The sequence below is a fragment of the Salvelinus alpinus genome, chromosome 12 (assembly GCF_045679555.1).
Source record: "Salvelinus alpinus chromosome 12, SLU_Salpinus.1, whole genome shotgun sequence".
Classification (NCBI taxonomy): Eukaryota; Metazoa; Chordata; class Actinopteri; order Salmoniformes; family Salmonidae; genus Salvelinus; species Salvelinus alpinus.
The window spans coordinates 47,868,362-47,883,141 of record NC_092097.1 but is presented as its reverse complement, the minus strand read 5'-3'; the positions used below and the strand labels follow the sequence as shown (position 1 = coordinate 47,883,141).

Genomic DNA, 14,780 nt, shown 5'->3' with positions numbered 1-14,780 from the left:
GACAGTTTGTGAAGAAATTCTTTGGTTGTGCAAACCCATAGTTTCATCAGCTCTACGGGTGTCTGGTCTCAGACGATCCCGCAGGTGAAGAAGCCGGATGTGGAGGTCCTGGGCTGGCGTGGTTACACATGGTCTGCGGTTGTGAGACCGGTTGGACATACGGCCAAATTCTCTAAAACGACATGAGAGGGGGCTTATGGTACAGAAACATTCAGCTCTGGTGGGCATTTCTGCAGTCAGAATGTCAATTGCTCCCTCAAAACTTGAGATATCTGTGGCATTGTGTTGTGTCACAAACCTGCACATTTTAGAGTGGCCTTTTATTGTCCCCAGCACAAAGTGCACCTGTGTAATGATCATGCTGTTTAATCAGCTTCTTGATATGCCACACCTGTCAGGTGGATGGATTATCTTGGCAAAGGAGAAATGCCCAGTAACAAGGATTTAAACAAATTTGTGCACCGAATTTGAGAGAAGTAAGCTTTTTGTACTTATGGAACTTCTCTGGGATATTTTATTTCAGGTCAGCTATTTTTGTTCAGTATATTTGAAATAATTAATCTGGGCTTGATTAGCTTGCCTGGTGCAATGAAACCAATAGAACAGTCGCAACAGTGCAACCCTGCCCATCTGGCACTCCAGGCAGGCTAAAGTAATCACTAACAGTGTTTGAAAGAATTCAAATACTATTTGAACCCAGATCTACTCCACCCCTTTTATCCAGGCCATAACTCTATACAGATGAAGTATGGTCTTCATTACATCAAACTCTGCTGAGGAGGAACATAATTGTTTCTTTATCGACTGAAAAATAAATAAATTGGACCAGCTGAAACCCTCCGATGATAAACATTAAAATGAGAGAGAGACAAACACAAATGGTGCGTTTGCTTGTAAAGCACTGAGAAACGGGAGAGAAACGGGAGAAATAGCTGCATAAGGACTGTGTTTAACCATGTGGTCGAATGGATCCCCGGGAGACGCTCATTCTCTCTTGAATAATGAGCTTAATTGCTCCAATCTGTGATGTGATGTAATATTCATCTAGGTTTATTGCTATTTTTTACTGTCTTGTCAGTCACATGGAGGGTTTTCAAGAGGCCGGTCATTCCTCAAATGACACCTCGACTGGCTCGGCTCATAATGACACCTCGACTTGCTCATAATGACACTTAGACTGGCTCATAATGAGAGCGATTATTTAAAAAATACAAGAAAGAATAAAAAATATGCCCCTTTATGTGGAAAATTAGGATTTTTCAAAAAACCTTGAACTGGACTACATGTGATCCATGTGAATGGGTGTAATTGACTGGGTTTGTTGATCTACTGGATTACACTTGAGGCTGGGGTTGAAACCCACTTCTGACCAATGCCCTAGGTAGGTGTCGAGTTACAGATGGCCGAGCACAATCACGCCTTTGTACTCGCCTTGGACACAATGAAAACAAAGCTAACACATCATCAACCTTGAAACCCCCTACTATCCATAACACAGAATAATGAACCAGGTGGAATTGAAAATACATTTTGAAACAGGATTACCATAAAAAATGTCATATGCACAAATAGCGCAAATGAAAATCAACTAGACAGGGGCGTGGTCAGGCAGTCAAAATTTGTCTCAAACTTAGTCTCACTTGTACTTCAATCAAGTGCATAGCAATCCACTTTTTGAGGTATATTGAGTGTTTCATTTATTTAAGCAGTTGGGGTCATCATGGCAGAACTGTGTAAGACTGGTCTCTTGATATAAAGACTTCGTCCCAATGGCACCCTATGCCCTATATAGTCCCTGGTCAAACATAGTGCATTAAAGGGAATAGGGTGCCATTTGGAACACAGCCCAAGTCTGTGGATTCCATTAAATATATTAAATCAGCTTGCATTATATAATGCGAGGCTCAAGTGCATAGCAATCCACTTTTTGAGGTATATTGAGTGTTTCATTTATTTAAGCAGTTGGGGTCATCATGGCAGAACTGTGTAAGACTGGTCTCTTGATATAAAGACTTCGTCCCAATGGCACCCTATGCCCTATATAGTCCCTGGTCAAACATAGTGCATTAAAGGGAATAGGGTGCCATTTGGAACACAGCCCAAGTCTGTGGATTCCATTAAATATATTAAATCAGCTTGCATTATATAATGCGAGGCACATTACGACCCTTTCGAGGGAAGTCCCAAAGGAAGGCAACAAAGGCTCTCTCTCCCTTCAAGGGAGTAGTCAAGCAATTCAGAAATAGCAAAACAGTATTTTGTGCGTTGTTCTGTTCCGCCTACAAGGCAAAGCTCAATTTCCGAAAACTCAAGTGGAAAAATGTCATGAGGTCATTGAGAGAGAATAAAAGATTTAAAAAAGGAAACGTTACAGAGATACCTGTTCTTCTGCTTGAGTGGCTTTGATGCTTTTTATACATAATTATGTTACATGTATAATATTCAACCTTGAAGAATAATTATGACGTGTGGAATGTTAATGCACAAAATGCAAATGAAGGTGATGTATATAAACCCTGGATTGGCCAGTGAGAGGTTTGAGCCACTGGTCGGCCATATTGACACTCGTCAGAAGGAGCAGTCCTCCAAGCAATACATGGAATTATACAGTATTTCAAATAAATGTTTCAAAGACTAAATTACAAGTATTAAAGTAATTTTGTTGTTGTATTGGGAACAGTAACACTAGAAAAAATATACTTTAAGCAAAATGTTTTTAGATATTTTGTATACATTTTTGCATGTTTAGCTCACACATTCATTAATGTGTCTGTAATAGAATAAATGTGGCAAAAACAAATGTAGACATAAATTAATTAATTTCTACAGCTTCCAAATATTTTTTACAATGTTGGGGGAGTGGCAAGATGGAGGTGCCGTGGCTTCAAAACTGCACACCAGGACACCATCAAGTATATATACAAATCATAGGTTTTTACGGTCTACAACTGAACTGTCTCACCCTCTCTACAGCTGCACCAGTTTTCCAAAGCACTGTACACTCATTTCAAGCCTTATGGTGCACAACACTGTTCTGCACTACCTTTCTCCACACATACATAGCACTCTTGCCTAGCCAACACCCCTACATTTACATGGAAATGTGTCCAACAGTACTGTACTCTCTTCCCTCTCTTGTCAATAGGCACCATAATTCTACATTCACTGCAGCAGCACTGCTGCTTATTTCTCATCCAGCAGCCATCACGGCCTGGCATTCAGACGCAATGTTCTATTATCAATCTAATTGCACATTCCACCCTGACAAGGGCTCGTTAAGCCTTAATTACACACATGTTGTTTTCTACAAACATCTCCATTTGGGTTTATTTTGTGTTGCAATTGTTCAGCAGGGACAGCCATTTGAGATCTCACCGATAGTGAGAGAGAGAAAAAGTGAGAGAGAGAGAGAGAGAGAGAGAAAAAGTGAGAGAGAGAGAGAGTGAGAGAAAGGGAGAGGGAGGGGAGAGAGAGAGAGAGAGAGGGAGAGAGAGAGAAGGGGGAGACTGACAGAGATATGGAGAGAGAGAGAGTTGGCTGCCTGGAACTAGGTCATGTATCGCGATAAACAAGGCACAGTTTCTAAAATAATATACCCATCCAGTGGAAATAATACCAAACAAGTGAGCGAATGTGGAGCTCATGTAATATTTACAGATCACTACTAGATAGATGGCAGGTATTTTCTCTTTCTTTCTAAAGCTAGGGCTTGCTGCTTTTCCTTTTCGCTCTGTCTCTCCTTTTCTTGCTGTTTGAATTTAAGAGAAAGCCGACTACATTAATAAATCTGGCAGAGGGGGAGGTGTTGGGTCTCTCATCTCTCTCTCTTTTTCTATCTCTCCCTCTATCCTCACTCTAATCTCTCCTTCTCTGTCTCTCTCTTTATATGCATCCATCCATCTCTGCCTATCCTGGCTCTCTCTCTCTCTCTCTCTCTCTCTCTCTCTCTCTCTCTCTCTCTCTCTCTCTCTCTCTCTCTCTCTCTCTCTCTCTCTCTCTCTCTCTCTCTCTCTCTCTCTCTCTCTCTCTCTCTCTCTCTCTCTCTCTCTCTCTCTCTCTATCCTTCTCCATCTCCCTCTCTCTTGGAAGCATGGTTTTGGCTGTGATGTGTTTTTTTTTCTCACACATTTGTTACATTTCAGCGAAGGAAAGTGGGCCTTTATCCAGAGTCTTTGAGGCGTGAGCGATGATATTACTGAAGAGAGTCACGCTTAGACTTCTTTAAAAAATCCAGCTGGTGATGTAAGGTCATTGAAGGGCTTGTTAGCCAGCCTAAAACACCAGCCTCTCTGTAGCCTACTGTGTTGCTGTTCAGATGTCTGGCTGGCTCTACTAGGGGGAATTGACTGGGAACACTGGTATGGCTCTTCTGCTAGCTTCCGCTAGCTTCCACTAGCCAGTTTAATGTGTCTTACTGTGGCGTTGGGATCTCTTTAAAGCACTGTGGTGCATTCTGTGTGATACAGACCTGGGTTCAATTACTATTCGAAATCTTTAATTTGCTGTGAGCCTTTGCTCTAGCCTGTCTGGAGTGCTAGATGGGTGGGGTTTGCAGTTTTGGGATTATTTTATTGTTCCATTAAGAGAAGCAAGCACAGATAAAGTATATAAAATGATTGCACATAGTATTTGAACCCAGGTCTGGTGTGACGCAACGCTAGGCTACAGAAGCCAGTTCAGTATTATCCCCTTAACAGCCACTAAAACCTCCCCATTTTTGGAAAACAAGAAAACTCTGAGGAATTGTCTTAACCAATGAGACCTGTAGTGTTGACAACTACTGTATATATACCATTGAAGTCAACCAGCAAATATAATGATGTCATGCGAAATTCTGTCATCCCGTCATTGTTATGGTTACAGCGTAATTATTTTATGATCTATAACAAGATTGTTTTGGTTCTACCGATTCGCATGGAGAGAGAAAACAAACCTTCCCTCTGTTCACGTCTTTACAGATAGTATCTGTTTTCATGTTTAGTAGTTTGTTTGTTCGTTTAGTTTACAATTTCCATTCTTAGCGCAAGTACCACAGAGTATCACTCATGCTGCAATTGGAAACAAATTGGATGTGCAATCTAAAATACATGGAGATAAACAAACACTACAATATTGAACAAATGACTCACTCTTATTATCGACACCAAATTAAATCTGGAAAACATTCATTATAACCACCACCTCCATTGAATCACCAGTGGGGTAAAGAAACACGCACATACACACACACACGCACACACACACGCACACACAAACACACACGCACGCACACACAGACGCACACACACGCACACACACACACACACACTCACGAACACACACACGCGCATACAGACACACACACACACACACACACGCACACACACACACAGATGCGCACACACACACAAACACACACTCTCTGTCTCACACACAAACACACACACACTACATATGGTATTCTTCCTGGGCTAGCTCTAATAGGTAGTCTCTTAGATATCCTGTATAGAATAGTGCTCATGCAATATTAATATGGCAGAGCACACTCCATCTCTCACTCTCTACATAATTGAATATGCAAGCTCTCCAAATCAACCAGGAAAAGAAAGACGGAGAGAAAAAATAACCTGTCATCCCAGTTGGAGACATTGAGTCCTTTACCATATATCATGTCAGAGTTGGAAAAGCTACAAGGACAACAACAACACCACCAGACAGTGGCTATGGTAACATACCCAGAACAGAGAAACAATGGCCATGTATGTAGCACACTGGGCTGCATTGTTTACTGTGTTGAGGCAGAGGCCCATTCTGTGTCCCAAATGGCACCCTATTCCCTATATGGGCCCTGGTCAAAAGTAGTGCACTAAGTAGTGAACAGTGGAGTAAAGTACTTAAGTAAAAATACTTTTACTTTTACTCCACTACATTCCTGAAGAAAATAATGTACTTTTTACTCCTTACATTTTCCCTCACACCCAAAAGTACTGGTTACATTTTGAATGCTTAGCAGGACAGGACAATTGTTTAATTCACACACTTATCAAGAGAACATCCCTGGTCATCCCTACTGCCTCTGATCTGGCAGACTCACTAAACACAAATGCTTGGTTTGGGTGTTGAACTGTGCCCATGGCTTTCCGTAAATTAAAAAAACAAGAACATCGTATTGTCTGGTTTGCTTAATATAAGACATTTTAAATGATTTATACTTTTGTTAAGTACAATTAAAACCAAATACTTTTAGACTTTTACTCAATTTTATTTGTATTTATTAATTGTATTTATTTATTTAACCTTTATTGAACTAGGCAAGTCAGTTAAGAACAAATTGTTATTTACAATGACGGCCTACCAAAAGGCAAAAGACCTCCTGCGAAGACGGAGGCTGGGATTTAAAAATATTTTTATTTTTTAAAAACATATATATACAGAACAAAATACACATCACGACAAGAGAGACAACACAACACTACATAAAGAGAGACATAAGACAACAACATAGCAAGGCAGCAACACATGACAATACAGCATGGTAGCAACACAACATGACAACAACATGGTAGCAACACAACATGGTACAAACATTATTGGGCACAGACAGGAGCAGAAAGGTCAAGAAGGTAGAGACAACAATACACCACTCAAGGCAGCCACAACTGTCAGTAAGAGTGTCCATGATTGAGTCTTTCAATGAAGAGATTGAGATAAAACTGTCCAGTTTGAGTGTTTGTTGCAGCTCGTTCCAATCGCTAGCTGCAGCAAACTGAAAAGACGAGCGACCCAGGGATGTGTGTGCTTTGGGGACCTTTAATAGAATGTGACTGGCAGAACGGGTGTTGTATGTGGAGGATGAGGGCTGCAGTAGATATCTCCGATAGGGGGGGAGTGAGGCGTAAGAGGGTTTTATAAATAAGCATCAACCAGTGGGTCTTGCGATGGGTATACAGAGATGACCAGTTTACAGAGGAGTATAGAGTGCAGTGATGTGTCCTATAAGGACACATGTGATGGCCGAATGGTAAAGAACATCTAGCCGCTCGAGAGCACCCTTACCTGCTGATCTATAAATTATGTCTCCATAATCTAGCATGGGTAGGATGGTCATCTGAATCAGGGTTAGTTTGGCAGCTGGGGTGAAAGAGGAGTGATTAGTATTTTACTGGGTGACTTTCACTTTTACTTAAGTCATTTTCTTTTAAGGTATCTTTACTTTTACTCAAGTATGACAATTGAGTACTTTTTCCACCACTGGTAGTGAATAGGGTGCCATTTGGGACGAAGGCACATGCTGTGGAGGACCATAAAAGTAGATCCCATGGCTACAACAGTACAGTCTCTGCTTCCATTAGATAAGGGTTGTTGGCCAATCCGACTAGCTAGTGGTCAAGACAGGGTGCTGTTCTACAGGCTTTAAAGGGGATGTTCACTATTTTACAACTTTATGTTAAATGATTCCTCACCCTGAAATTAGTCTACGGTCCAGGAGAATCTGTAATCCATGGTTCGTTTTTTCTTTAAACAGCCACTATAAACATTAGCCACTGCTAGCTACTCTCAAGGGGGATGAACCATCTAACTATAAGTTATAAAATACTTAACTTCTCCTTCAAGACTTCTGTGTTGCAGTTTCTGTTCTCTCCCATCCATAACTGTGACTTATTCCAAATTCCTTATGATCCCTCTTTCATTTGACATTCTTTAAGACATACTGTGAATAATTTGTGTTCAACCCTATTAAGTCCTATACATTAAGTAAGTACAGTATTTTCACAGCTTTCAAAGTTCAAAGTTATTTTGACTGTTGTTTCTGTTATTGTAAGTCTCTGTCATCCTCAGTGATTTTCTTTCAGGGGAAATCTAGGATTGGTACATATATTTTTTGGACGTAAGCTTAATCCTAATTGATTCCTAAAGAATATAAATGCCTATAAATAAATGCCTCATGAGCTTAGTTCAACTATTTTACAAAGTGAACACAACGAACCACCTTGGGCAACTAGTAGGTGACACTGCAGTATTGTGTGTTTCTAGTAAGGACAACAACAGGACTTCGCTAGGTGAAGGTCATGTCTCTAGTAAGGACAACAACAGGTCTTCGCCAGGTGAAGGTCATGTCTCTAGTAAGGACAACAACAGGTCTTCGCTAGGTGAAGGTCATGTCTCTAGTAAGGACAACAACAGGTCTTCGCCAGGTGAAGGTCATGTCTCTAGTAAGGACAACAACAGGTCTTCACTAGGTGAAGGTCATGTCTCTAGTAAGGACAACAACAGGTCTTCGCTAGGTGAAGGTCATGTCTCTAGTAAGGACAACAACAGGTCTTCGCTAGGTGAAGGTCATGTCTCTAGTAAGGACAACAACATGTCTTCACCAGGTGAAGGTCATGTCTCTAGTAAGGACAACAACAGGTCTTCACTAAGGTCATGCCCTCCTGCTGAGGTCTTCAAAAAAACAAGAACGACAGGTTTATGATAAAAAATACTTAAAAAATAAGAAAGGGGGATGGGGTGGGGTGGAGGAGGAGTAGGGAGGTGGGGGGGGCTCTGTGCACCTTGACAGGAAGGAGAAAGGGGAAGAGCACGAGTGGAGTTGAGTGAGGTTATTTTGGCTGAAAGGGGTTGAGGGGGAGGGCGGAAGCAGCGCAGAACCTACGTTTAACTGAACCCCTGGTAGAGAGACAGAGATATAGAGATAGAGAGGAGGGGAAATGAACATGGCTGCAAACTTACTGCAACCTGACAGTACTGCTTTTAACTCAGCACCTGATAAGTACAATGGAAAAACTTCTGGTTTCCTTCACACTGTTAAGTGGTTGCACTCTCCATGTAGTTACAGTTTGGTAGCAATACTTCACAGGAAGAAGTAACAGACAAAAAGGATCTTTCATTTGAATAACTACATGTGAATAAAAGTAAATGATGGTGTATCGTGGAATGCTTTTATAAAATCTGACATCCTATCAGTTGTCTGTAGGCTATCGGCTGTTGAATCTGTCTGTAGGCTATTGTCTGTCTGTAGGCTATCGGCTGTGTGTAGCCTATTGTCTGTCTGTAGGCTATCGTCTGTCTGCAGCCTATCATCTGTCTGTAGGCTATCGTCTGTCTAGGCTATTGTCTGTCTGTAGGCTATCGTCTGTGTGTAGTCTATCGTCTGTGTGTAGCCTATCGTCTGTCTGTAGGCTATCGTCTGTCTGTAGGCTATCGTCTGTGTGTAGCCTATCGTCTGTCTGTAGGCTATCGTCTGTCTGTAGCCTATCGTCTGTCTGTAGGCTATCGTCTGTCTGCAGCCTATCGTCTGTCTGTAGCCTATCATCTGTCTGTAGGCTATCGTCTGTCTGTAGCCTATCGCCTGTCTGTAGGCTATCGTCTGTCTGTAGGCTATCGTCTTTCTGTAGGCTATCGTCTGTCTGTAGGCTATCGTCTGTCTGTAGGCTATCGTCTGTCTGTAGCCTATCGTCTGTCTGTAGCCTATCGTCTGTCTGTAGGCTATCGTCTGTCTGTAGCCTATCGTCTGTGTGTAGCCTATCATCTGTCTGTAGGCTATCGTCTGTCTGTAGCCTATCGCCTGTCTGTAGGCTATCGTCTGTCTGTAGGCTATCGTCTTTCTGTAGGCTATCGTCTGTCTGTAGTCTATCAGCTGTCTGTAGCCTATCAGCTGTGTGTAGGCTATCGACTTTTGAAATCACCACTATTTGAACATTTATGAAACGTTTCCTGTGTCCCTCATTCCCTTCCATTTTATAAATAACCTTGACGTGCAGATTTAGCATGTACAGTTTAATTCTAGCGACAGAGAGTCGAATGAAAGTGGATATATATCTTTACTACCTCCAGCCTCCCTGACAGGTAGCTCATTTGGATGATTTGTACGTGGGCTCTCCGCAGAGCACCATTTACAATATTCACTTTAGATAACGTATGGTTCTTGGCCCTGAAACCAGATGGGTTTCGTAGAAATGCTTTGTTAGCAGTCTTCCGCTTGATAAATTATTTAGGACATGTGGTTGGAAACATCAATAGAATCTCTATTGTAATTAAAAAAGGAGCCCACCAACAATATTGCACTGTTCCCCATTGAACCCTGAAGCAGGGCTGAGAGAGATAATTCAGAGAGAAAAGTTTGCATGGATTGAGTGTGGAAGACATATGAAATTAAAATCTCTCTTATCCATTGTTCTTATGTTAAATGGATAAAAGAAAGCAATTGACTTCGATTTTAATTATGATTTTTTGTATATAATGGGAAAGAGTCTCTTAGAAAGAGACATGAAGGTACCCATAAGCAATCATTACTGATGAAAAAACACAAATGTGAAAAATTGGTGGATTGGAACTCTTAATTTCTCAACCGCAGTTCGCCTGTCAATTGTAGAGCGAGGAACCACATTCCTCATGATTACACACTGAACAAAAATATAAACGCAACATGTAAGTGAGCTGAAATAAAAGATCCCAGAAATGTTCCATATGCACAAAAATCTTATTTCTCTCAAATGTTGTGCTCAAAGTTGTTTACATCACTGTTAGCATTTCTCTTTTACCAAGATAATCCATCCACCTGACAGGTGTGGCATATCAAGAAACTGATTAAACAGCATGATCATTACACAGGTGTACCTTGTGCTGGAGACAATAAAAGGACACTAAAATGTGCAGTTTTGTCACACAACACAATGCCACAGATTTTGAGGGAGTGTGTAATTGGCATGCTGACTGCAGGAATGATGTAAACACACACAAAAAAACACTTAGTGAATTATCACTAACAGCTAAATCAAATAAAGATTAAAGACTTGTTTTTTTTCTTCCTTTTATTTGTACATTTTTAAAACAATACATATACATTAAGTGTCAAAAAGTCCAGTAATGCAATTACATTGAACATTATTGTCACGACCGTGGTTGGAAGGAGACCAATGTGCAGCGTGGTGAGCGTACATTTTCTTTTATTATTGTAAATGTCGCCAACAAAACAAGAAACGAAGAAACAACCGTCCAGGCCCCGGACTGGGGACCCTCGTCGCCGACCCCGAACTGGGGACCCTCGCTGCAGGCCCCGGACTGGGAACCCTCGTTGCAGGCCCCAGACTGGGGACCCTCTCTGCAGGCCCCGGACTGGGGACCCTCTCTGCATGCCCTGGATTGTGGACCCTCGTTGCAAGCCCCGGACTGGGGACCGTCGCTGGAGGCTCCGGACTGGGGACCGTCGCTGGAGGCTCCGGACTGGAGACTGTCGTTGGAGGCTCTGGACTGGAGACCGTCGTTGGAGGCTCCGGACTGGAGGCCATCGCTGGAGGCTCCGGACTGGAGACCGTCTCTGCAGGCTTCGTGCCATGAATCATCACTGGAGGCTTCGTGCCATGGATCATCACTGGAGGCTTCGTGCCATGGATCACCACTGGAGGCTTCGTGCCATGGATCACCACTGGAGGCTTCGTGCCATGGATCATCACTGGAGGCTTCGTGCCATGGATCATCACTGGAGGCTTCGTGCCATGGATCATCACTGGAGTGAGGAGGCTTCGTGCCATGGATCATCACTGGAGTGAGGAGACGTCTAGGCAGCCTGGTGCGTGGAGCTGCCACAGGGCTTACCAGGCTGGGGAGACATACATGAGGCCTGGTTCTAGGAGTAGGCACCGGATACACTGGGCCGTGGAGGCGCACTGGAGGTCTCGAGCGTAGAGCCTGCACAACCCGTTCTGGCTGGATGGTTACCTTCGCCCGGCAAAGGCGGGGTGCTGGCACAGGATGCACTGGGCTGTGCAGACGCACCGGAGACACAGTGCGCGGAGCCGGCGCAGGATATCCTGGGCCGTAGAGACGCACTGGCGGCCAGATGCGCTGAGCCGGCAGCACCCATCCTGGTAGCGCACCAGGCTGTGAACGCGCACTGGAGACACCGTGCCCTCCACCGCATAACATGGTGCCTGACCAGTACCACCCTCCCTACGGTAAGCACGAGGAGTTGGCTCAGGTCTCCAACCTGACTCAGCCAATCTCCTCGTGTACCCCCCCTCCCCAATTTTTGGGGGGAGTGGCCTCCCGGTCTTTAGTGCCAGCCGTGACCCTGTGTAATCCTGGGCCCTTTTTCTAGCTGCCTCCGCTTTCCTCGCTGCTTCCACCTGCTCCCAGGGCAGGCGATCCTTCCCCGCCAGGATCTCCTCCCATGTCCAGGATTCTTTCCCTTTCAAAATCTCCTCCCACGTCCATTCCTCCTGACCACGCTGCTTGGTCTTTTTGTGGTGGGTAGTTCTGTCACGACCGTCGTTGGAAGGAGACCAAGGTGCAGCGTGGTGAGCGTACATTTTCTTTTATTATTGTAAATGTCGCCAACAAAGCAAGAAACGAAGAAACAACTGTGAAGCTTAACAGGGCTATAGTGCCACTAACAAAAATAACTACCCACAAACACCAAAGGAAAAAAAGCTGCCTAAGTATGATTCCCAATCAGAGACAACGATAGACAGCTGTCCCTGATTGAGAACCATACCTGGCCAAAACATAGAAATACAAAACATAGAAATAAAGAAACTAGAATGCCCACCCTAGTCCCACCCTGGCCAAACCAAAATAGAGAATAAAAGCCTCTCTATGGCCAGGACGTGACAATTATACAGGGCTGTGAACAGTATAGCTTGTCCTGTCGGACAAATGGTTCTTGCCTCTATTCCTGCTGGAGGTACTGCATGTTGGTTCCAACCTTAAAGGTAACAACAAAGAAAGTTAGCAGGTCTGTTAGGAAATGTCTTTGTCCCACCATCTGGATCAGGGCATTTCTGTGCTGTGTCCAGAAACTCTAAATGGGAAGATGGGAAACTCCATTCAATTCGTATTATTATATTCCTCTTGCGTTTATAAATCTCATGACGTGACTATGAGACGTGGCTGTATCTAGGAGGCTTTGCATTTAGCTGAGCCTGCTAGCTAGCAACATTTTGTCTAGCTAGCGATTGCTGTGAAGTCACCGAAATTACTTGAAATAATGATTGAGGTAGCTACAGTTTGTAATCTAACTACTACAACCGAATTTAAATGACAATAAATAAAAGTTAACTTACCTGTTTTGCTGTCCAGTGGCAGCACAAGTGGGCATTTGGTTTTCAAACTCATCACATGATCAGAGTCTTGTCAGCAACACTAAAAAAGTACTTCGGGGTCACAGTTTTTTTTTCTTTCTTCAAAATAAGAGTTTTTCTACTTAATAGTAGAAAAGTGTCAACAATAACCATTCATGATATATTAAAAATAATTTTCTAAACATTAACAAGGATTCATATTTGTTCATATTTAAGTGACATTTGCATAAAATGCGGGTTTTAAATCATGTTCCAATGTCAAATAAATGGCCCCAATGTGAGTCACTGTATATGAATTACATGTTGGCTTAGAGCAAGAACGTATTGTAGGGAATACTCAGTAGGGTCTGTACAATGTATATGGTGTCATTTCATGGGGCTCTGAATAATAGAGTGTTGCTGGCTTTTTACTCCACCCATTCCATTGGCGGCCGAATCACATCACGTGCGCTTACTGCATTACAGAAAACCTGCTAACCAAACTTCAGTCCAGGGCATGCTCACTGAATTAAAGGGCAACTACACTCAAAAAACAAAGTTTCTTAAATTTATCCCAGTCCTCAAAAGTCATCCACTGATTTTTTAAAGCGTTGTCGGGAACAAAGAAAATCACATTTAGTTGTTTTTCTATTAAAAATAGTGTGAAAAAATGGGCTAAACCAGAAAAAAATTGCCGAAATCCGAAACCTGGAAAAACAAAACTAAGAGAAAGTTTTTTTTTGAATAGTGAAGTATGCACTTTTTTTCATCAGATTTTAAAAGGCTCTACCAACGTTTTTTGCTCTGCGTGACTGCATTATAGAATGTGTCATCCTGAAACACAGTTTAGGTCAGGTCCAATATTAACTATGCACCCAAGAGGGAAAGAGGTTGAGCCATCTGAGAAATAAGTGAAATATAATATAATATATACAATTAAGCAGCCACTTTTATCCAAAGCAAGTTAGAGTCCTGAGTGAATACATTTTTTACATATAGGTGGTCACAGGAATCAAACCCAATATCCTGGTGTTGCAATGCTGTACCAAGATGCATGACAGCCTCAATTTAATATGATTTACAAGGCCTTTATTAAGCGGTGCTTGTGCCACTCTTTATAAACCATAGGTTTATGTCCTATTTGACATAATGGGTTATGTCACATTTGACATTAGTGTCACACAGTTATGCCACATTTATGAACCCTTTATAAAGCATGACATACGGTTATCAATGATTTGTAACACATTTATGTAGTGTTTATGAAAGCTTTATGAAGGATTTATAATGCCTTTATAAGCTGAACGTCATTTAAAGCGGGACCGAAGACAGATCCTGGAACTGATCTGAGCCCGTAGTGGCTGAACTAGGATCAGGTCCCCACACCTATTCATTGTGATGAATTGAGAAGATTTAGTGATCACAGGCCCTGATGCACGTCTCCATAGGGAGATGTAGAACGTGTTTAGCACAGTACCGTATCTTGTGGGGAACGTGTTTTCGTCAGTCACTTCATACAGAAACACAAGATGTGGCGGTGCTACTGGTTGAAGACCACAAAACCACCCAACTAGTCTCGTGGTGGCACATCACTGGCATTTAATGGCCATCGGCACTGTAGGGTTGAACTGTGTACTAACTGTGTGTAAGGGGGTGAGGTGTGGGGAGTAAGGGTGTGAGGTGTGGGGAGTAAGGGGGTGAGGTGTGGGGAGTAAGGGGGTAGGGGGGTAAGGGGAGCATCCT

General features: G+C 42.7%; 1 protein-coding gene across 3 annotated transcripts in view; it reads right to left on the bottom strand.

Moving 5' to 3' along the window:
- Nucleotides 1-14,780, bottom strand: part of LOC139536282 (TOX high mobility group box family member 2-like) — a 189,900-nt gene that overhangs the window by 107,327 nt on the left and 67,793 nt on the right. The window lies entirely within an intron of this gene.